The following is an 8697-nucleotide window of genomic DNA, read 5'->3' on the forward strand; positions in this document are numbered from 1 at the left end:
AGAGAAGATATTTAGTGGATCAGAAGTTTGAGAATCATTGGCATAGGCGTGCAAGATTTTTCTATGAGAAATATTTTGGAGATCTATGTCAACAAAAATGTAACTGACCTTCATCGCCATTGACTAACTAGCATTTTCTAGAGGAAGGCATCTCTGGATCTAGTATTCAACAATCATTACTGCCTGCATAGTTTTGTATAAATTGATTAAGTTCCAGAAGTCTTCCATTTTTTACTACCAGAGACAAAATAGCCATAACAACAGCAATGTGCCTTTCCATCACATATGCCAGTTAGAGGCTCAAATGCAAAAACTATGATATCATTTCATAAACTACAAGGCAATAATAAAAACGAGCTATGCATTTTAGTAATAATGATACTAGATTTGCTAGGCATTGAATACTCCAACACAGAGCAACATGCCAAATCACTTATATTTTGTTTTCACAGCACAAATTGCTATCACCACTGAATGAAAATTAAATAGAGTAAGAAATAAAGCAACAATATATTGAACCTGCTGACTGTCTCCTTTTACACCCCAGAGACACCGAAGCCCTAGGATCAAAGGCCAGGGTGAATTTCTATGGCTAGGTTAACACATCAGAGGTCAGGGTTGTACACCTTCTTGCCCTCGTGTTCAAATCTCAAGAGTCTGTGTGACTTAAGACTCCCTCTCTGTCCCTGAAAGGGTCTCCGGTCATAAGGTTATATGTGTCCTGTGGCCGTGTGCTTTTTTTCCTCTCCATTCCCCCTTCACGTGGCATTTCTGTCACTGCATCTGAGTCCCCCGAGGCCTCAGCGTTAGCAGTCACAGTTGGCAGGAGTGATGTCTGGAAAGCCTTTCGGGGTGAAAGGTGCTCCATCCCCCTACAATGCTATCATTATCAGTCATCTCAGCAAAATCAGAGCTGAGCCTCCTTCCAGTGTGACAGCAGCTGCAAGCTGCTGATATCCTCTTGATATGGATTCCTTGATTGTTAACCTAGAATAAAATGTATATTGCTTTGATAAAAAATGCATGCAGAAAAGCTTCTTATTTGAAGGATTAAAAGTAAAATCGGTTTTTGTTCTAATTTCCTTCTGTTCTCTTTGGACAGCGGGAGTACAGACTTATTTTTTTTTTACTATCCTTCTGCTCAAGGCGATGGTATTTTTATATTAAACAAAGGAAGGGATTTACTCCGAATATCCAGGCTGAGGCTAAGGAACCAGGGCTCCTAGTCAGCGACATGAAAACTGGACTTTGTTACATGAGATGCAATGCTAGATATTTTCTTCCTTAATTGACTCGGTGACTGCACAAAAGTTCATTTACTGCAATCAATATTACTTTACATTGTGCCTCAGTCAAAAACTACTTTCTGTGGTCAATAGCAATTAGACAGATGTTAAGAAATGGCAATGTGAATGGTGATGAAACTCAAGATTTATACCTGCCGTTCTTCTCAAAAAAAAAAAAAAAAAAAAGCCAGGGAAACAGCTAATGGCATTATATTGAATTTGCCACCTTGCAGGAAGACCTATAACGGGCTTTGGAGAAAAAGTCAGAAAGATCACAGGCCAGGAAACTGAGATGAAAAATCTTGCTAAGGCTTTATTTCTGATTTCCTTCTAAGTTAACCAAGACCTAATAAACAACAGGAAAAATATCCAAGCAGAAAAAACACAAAGGACACAAGAGGGATACAAAATGTTACATTATAGGAATTTTCAAAGAAGTAGAATAATTTCACAGGAGAAGAGCTTTACAGACAGTTGTCTCTGGTGTTAGTAGTAAAGAGTGATGGTTGGCAAACGCTTGAAAGATAATAAAGATGAAAGGAAATCAGAGCAGGAGGCATACTAAACAGAAATGATGAGACATGAGTGAGCACCTGTAAAGAACTGAATGGTTTGCCTGAATCAACTCACTTTGCCCTAACAGGGCTTTTTCTTTCTTTCTTTCTTTCTTTTTTTTTTTTAAAGACAGACATGGACAGCTGGGATCAGAAAGCAAACCCACATAGGACCAGAATCCACAATAAGCACCTGACCTTGGACTCAAACCAAGAACCCTGAGATTAAGGGTCTCATGTTCTACCGACTGAGCTAGCCAGACAGCTATTACCTAAGAGAACATAGCAAGGTATTTACCTACTGGCAGAGATTGTCGGGCTTTCCTGGTGGATTAGCGGTAAAGAATCTGCCTGCCATGCAGGAGACACTTCAGTCCCTGGGTTGGGCAGATCCCCTGGAAGAGGGTATGGCAACCTACTCCAGCATTCCTGCCTGTACAATTCCATGTACAGAGAAACCTGGAGGCTACAGTCCATGGAGTCCCAAAGAATAAAACACGACTTTGCGACTAAATAGCAGTAGCAACAGCGTGGTATATATGGATGTTGTTAAAACAGTGGATGGCATCACCGGCTCAATGGACATGAGTTTGTGCGAGCTCTGGGAGTTGGTGATGGACAGGGAAGCCTGGCGTGCTGCAGTCCATGGGGTCGCAAAGAGTCGGACATGACTGAGCAACTGAACTGAAAACAGTAAATCCTAACAGTTCTCATCACAGCGTATCTATAGGAGATGATGGATTGTTCACTAAACTTATTGTGATAATCGTTTCATGATGTATGTAAATTAAGACATTATGCTGTACACCTTAAACTTATACAGTGCTATATATCAATAATATCTCAATAAAACTGGAAGAAAAAAAAAAAGAAGCTGCATTTGATCAAAGCGAAGTTAAAAATGAAATGATGTGATCAACTCTAAGATACTGAAGGGGAGCAGAAAAGGCCACCCCAAAATGTGCCACTTTGTCATATGAATTATTTTGAGCTGAAGGCAATCAAGACCCAGCAGATTCAGAAGGAACTTTTACCTTTTCCTAACTCCCTAAAATAATTCAGAGAGGGGACCTGGCTCAGAAAGACAGCTATTACCAGAGATGTGTGTGAGTGCTCAGATGTTAAGTCATGTCTAACTCTGTGCGGCCCCATGGACTGTAGCCTGCCAGGCTCCTCTGTCCATGGGATTTCCCAGGCAAGAATACTGAAGTGGGTTGTCATTTCCTCCTCCAGGGGATCTTCCCAGCCCAGGGGTGGAACCCACATCTCTTAGGTCTCCTGCATATTGTCAGAGATAACATTTTTATTTGAAAGACTTACCTGTGTGGTGGGGCAAACATCTAATTACCAAACATTTGCTCATCTTATCAACCGGTGAATCATCTTCCTCCCCTTTGAAGCCCCATCCCACATCCCATTCCTTAGCTCAGGATGGCATATAAACACTAATTGCTTGACTTGCCCTTGAGTCTGAAGAGTTTTATGAGTGTCTGGAACACAAGAAGTTAAGCCTGCTTTTCTCCTATTAATCTGTCTTATGTAAATTTAATTATTAAACGAGCTAAAGAATCTAGGAGGGTAGAAAGAAAAATTTTCTTCCCCCATAAATAAAAAGACACAGCAGTTTACAAAGTAGCAAGATACTGGAACTGGGAATCTAGATGACGTCTGGTAGGTAGACTGCTTATAACCCAAGTTACAGTGGGACAGCAAGCCTTGGGAAATACAAGAAGAGACATACTTGGATTCCCTTGGTGGTCCAGTGGTTAAGAGTCTGCCTGCCAATGCAGAGGACAAGGGTTTTATCCCTGGTCTGGGAAGATCTCATATGTCACAGAGCAACTACACCTGTAAGCTGGAACTATTGAGCCCATGTGCCTAGAGCCTGTCTCCACAACAAGAGATGCCACCTCAATGAGAAGCTCGCACACCACAACGAAGAGTGGCCCTCACTCACCGCAACTAGAGAAAGCTCACGCAGCACCAAAGACCCAGCACAACCAAAAATAAGCAAAAAAAAAAAAAATTTTTTTTTTTAAGAGAGAGATACTTGTACCACAATCATTCTAACTTTCTGATTTTTCTGGAGTCTTTGCTCTCTGCTAATAGAAATTCCTCCACGGTAGCAGGGGGGGGAAAAAATCTAGAAATAGAAACCTCGCTTTTGTGTCCTAGTTTGAAGATGCTATTTAACTGTTTGAGAGAGATCCACAAATACTCATGAGCAGACTCTTTCACCCTGCTCTAGGTTCTCTTAATGCTTTCTTTGAGCATCTTGTCTTTTAGCTTTTATCCTTGTCATCCATTTCATTCATTTTTCTTGACACACTCAGAATCTTTTGAAAACAGAGTTAATTGGTAATACCATTCTTCTATCTAAACTCTTTCAGTAACTTCCTGTTAGGTTCTGAATACATTCAAAACTTCCTCTAATGGCCTGGAAGAACCTTCAGGATATGCCTCACTCAACTGGATAGCTGTATCCCATGCTATTCTCCCCAGGTTGAGATTCTCAGTACCCCAAGTACCTCTTCACCCGAACAACCTAACATCCACTTCTCCCTTCCTTTCCCTTTTGTTAAGAACTTTCTGTAGTGCCTGAAGTTATCAGATGATGTATGGATGTTTGTCCTAGAGAGAAAGAGAATTAGCCAGAAGTCCTGAAGATCTCCCATTGTATTTCTTTTATTCTATTCAAATAAGCACTGATGGGCATTCCATCTTAATTCTTAGTGGTGCAGACTCAGCAATCAGCATCAAAGGGGACTATAGGAAGACTTGAGGGGAAGGAAAAAAGGGAGGCAGATGGAAAACCAATTATTAGAGGTATAGCTATAAGTATGGAAAATTATCCAGGATTCAGGATGAGGAAAGAGGCTGTTGTCCACAGGAGAAACCTCAGCAAGGAATGAATATGAAATTAACAAAAGTAAAGTACCAATGGACCCAAAAAGTCAAATGGAATTACTGAATGATATAGTCAGGGAAAGTCTGTCAATGTAAACAGTGGAGTGAGAATGAATATTGAGAAATATAGTTCATATTTTGAAATGACTTGTATAATAGGAGAATGAGTAAAAAAAAATAAGTTTAAATCTTCTAAAAATTATGATTCTTAAAATGTTAACTTGACATAAATTGAGTCTAGAGGCCAAGATGTCATTGCTCCAAAACTAAGCTGCATTACCATTCTTACTATATCCCAAAGCAGCTAAATAGACATTAGTGTTTCAGACAGATTTGTTTTCCTTCAGTTGCGCTATTTACTCTCTGCAGTGCAGTGCCTTTTGTGAATGATCTTCTGTCAAAAAATATGCTCCAGGTACAACGTACACACATCCTGTTGAAAACAGGACAGGGCTTTTACTGTTCTAGCTTCATTCAGGCATCTAGCACAAGTCTGCTCTTACCTTAAACTGTATTGTGCCCCTACCTTCTCACTTAACAACGACACAAAGCTCCAATTTATAACCAGCAGAGAGGAGGGGGTGTTTATCTCTTGTGAGGCTACACACATGCGCAGCAGGCACAAATGGGTCTGCAGCACTTGTCACAGTCCACTGGAAGCTGAAGATGAATCAACAACAAAGAGGACATTTTAAATTATCATTTTGATTTCAATTTGCTGCTACACCCACAAGTGAAAAAGCAAATAAATAATCATTCTGTAACAGGAAAAACCATCCATCCTTTACACCAACCGAAAGGGCTGTAATCATTACAGGAGACTTAAGTGGGGTGAAATTGTGAATTAAAAACCAGAACAAGCAACACTAATACTTTGAATCCAAACCTGAGCTCTTGAACCATGAACCAAACAAAACTTTTGGGGGTTTGCTTCTTTGTTCTTAATGTCTTAGGGAAACAAGATAAACAAAATATGCATATATATATACACACACCAGTCAGTCAGTTCAGTCGCTCAGCTGTGTCCGACTCTTTGTGACCCCATGAATCGCAGCACGCCAGGCCTCCCTGTCCATCACCAACTCCCGGAGTTTACTCAAACTCAAGTCCATCGCGTCGGTGATGTCATCCAGCCATCTCATCCTCTGTCATCCCTTTCTCCTCCTGCCCCCAATCCCTCCCAGCATCAGGCTCTTTATATACACACACAATATAGTTTCTATATACAATATATAGTCACATGTTCTTGTTTAGTTGCTGAGTCATGTTAGACTCTTTATGACCCATGGACTGTAGCCTGCCACGCTCCTCTGTCCATGGGATTTCCCAGGCAAGAATACTGGAGTGGGTTGCCATTTCCTTCTCCAGGGGATCTTCCCAACCCAGGGATGGAACCCTCCTCTCCTGCACTGCAGGCAGATTCTTTACTGCGGAGCCACAAGGGAAGCCATATAGTCATATATATAGTTCCTACAATGATTCACTTAGAACAAAACCAGAATACAAAAACAGTCTCTAAACTAGAAGAACATTTTCTTTCAGTACTTCCAATTATATACTATATAATCAGAGACACAATCCTAATCATATGTAGAATATTGGGTGTGTGTCTATGTGTGTACATACCACATGAATGTTAGCTATTTGAAGATTAACTTGGGGGGAGTATAAACTGGTATCCCTATTTTTCTGTCTTACAACATAAAAACAAACAGCATGACATGGAAATGTTTTTTCTTTTAAATTAATTTTTTTTTTAATTGAAGGGTAATTCCTTTACAGAATCTTGCTGTTTTCTGTCAAAGCTGAACATGAATCAGCCATAGGCATACATATATCCCCACCCTTTTGAACCTCCCTCCCATCTCCCTCCCCATCCCACCGTTCTAGGTTGATACAGAGCCCTTGTTTGAGTTTTCTGAGCCATACAGCAGATTCCCATTGACTATCTATTTTACATACAGTAATGTAAGTTTCCATTTTACTCTCTCCATACATCTCACCCTCTCCTCCCCTCTCCCCATGTCCATGAGTCTATCCTCTATGTCTGTTTCTCCATTGCTGCCCTGTAAGTTAATTCTTCAGTACCATTTTTCTAGATTCCATATATATGCGTTAGGATACAATACTTATCTTTCTCTTTCTGACTTACTTCACTCTGTATAATAGGCTCTAGGTTCATCCACCTCATTAGAACTGACTCAAATGTGTTCTTTTTTACAGCTGAGTTATATTCCATTGTGTATATAGACCACAACTTCTTTATCCATTCATCTGTTGATGGACATCTAGGTTGCTTCAATGTTCTAGCTATTGTAAATAGTGCTGCAATGAACAATGGGATACATGTGTCTTTTCCATTTTGGTTTTCTCAGGTTATATGCCTGAGGTATATGGGATTGCTGAGTCATATGGTGGTTTTAATCCTATTTTTTAAAGGAATCTCCATACCATCTTCCATAGTGGCTGTATCAACTTATATTTCCACCAACAGTGCAAGAGTTTTCCCTTTTCTCCATGCCCTTTCCAGCATTTATTGTTTGTAGACTTTTTGATGATGGTCATTCTGACTTGCGTGAGGTGATATCTCATTGTAGTTTTGATTTGCATTTCTCGAATAATGAACGATGTTGAGCATCTTTTCATGTGCTTGTTAGACATCTGCATGTCTTCTTTGGAGAAACGTCTGTTTAGGTCTTTTTCTCAATTTTGATTGGGTTGTTTTTCTGGTATTGAGTTGTATGAGCTGCTTGTATATTTTGGAAATTAATCTTTTGTCAGTTGTTTCATTTGTGACCCAAGATGTGGTCTATCTCAGAGAATGTTCCATGTTCACTTGAGAAGAAGGTGCATTCTTCTGCATTTGGAATGTCCTGAGACTATCAATGAGATTCGTCTCATCTAATGTAAGACTTGTGTTTCCTTATTAATTTTCTGTTTTGATGATCTGTCCATTGGTGTGAGTGGGGTGTTAAAGTCCCCTATTATTATTGTGTTACTATCAATTTCTCCTTTTATCTCTGTTAGTGTTTGTCTTATGTATTGAGGTCCTCCTATGTTGGGTGCATAGATATTTACAATTGTTATGTCCTCCTCTTGGACTGATCCCTTGATTATTAGGTAGTGTTCTTCCTTATCTCTTGTAATCTTCTTTATTTTAAGGTCTATTTTGTCTGATATGAGGATTGCTACTCCAGCTTTCTTTTGTTTCCCATTTGCATGGAATTTTTCCATTCTCCCACTTTCAGTCTATATATGCCTCTAGGTCTGCAGTGGGTTTCTTGTAGACAGCATATATATGGGTCTTATTTTTGTATCCATTCAGCCAGTCTGTGTCTTTTGGTTGAAGCATTTAATCCATTTACACTTAATTATTGATATATAAGTTCCTATTGCAATTTTCTTAATTGTTTGGGGTTGATTTTGTAGATCTTTTTTCTTCTCTTGTATTTCTTGACTATAAAAGTTCCTTTAACATTTGTTGTAAAGCTGGTTTGGTGGTACTGAATTCTCTTAACTTTTGCTTGTCTGAAAAGCTTTTTATTTCTCCATCAATTTTGAATGAGATCCTTGCTGGATCTCATTTGGGTAAAGTAATCTTTGCTGTAGATTTTTCCCTTTCAGTACTTTAAATATATCCTGCCATTCCCTTCTGACCTGCAGAGTTTCTGCTGAAAGATCAGCTGTTAAACGTATGGGGTTTCCCTTGTATGTTACTTGCTGCTTTTAATATTCTTTCTTTGTGTTTAGTCTTTGTTAGTTTGATTAGTATATGTCTTTGCATTTTTCTCCTTGGGCTTATCCTGTATGGGACTCTATGCACCTCTCAGATTTGATTGAATATTTCCTTTTTCATGCTAGAGGAATTTTCAACTATAATCTCTTCAAAAATTTTCTCATACCCTTTCTTTTTCTCTTCTTTTCTGGGACCCCTATAAGTTGAATGTTGG

The 8697-nt window shown here is 39.3% G+C and overlaps 1 non-coding gene across 1 annotated transcript; it reads right to left on the reverse strand.

Annotated features, from left to right (window-relative positions):
- Positions 1-2030: 2030 nt before the first annotated feature.
- TRNAK-CUU lies at positions 2031-2103 on the reverse strand. The gene has a single exon. It is a non-coding gene; the product is annotated as a tRNA-Lys (tRNA).
- Between the last annotated feature and the right edge of the window lie 6594 nt (positions 2104-8697).

The sequence above is a fragment of the Cervus canadensis genome, chromosome 31 (genome assembly GCF_019320065.1).
Source record: "Cervus canadensis isolate Bull #8, Minnesota chromosome 31, ASM1932006v1, whole genome shotgun sequence".
Classification (NCBI taxonomy): domain Eukaryota; kingdom Metazoa; phylum Chordata; class Mammalia; order Artiodactyla; family Cervidae; genus Cervus; species Cervus canadensis.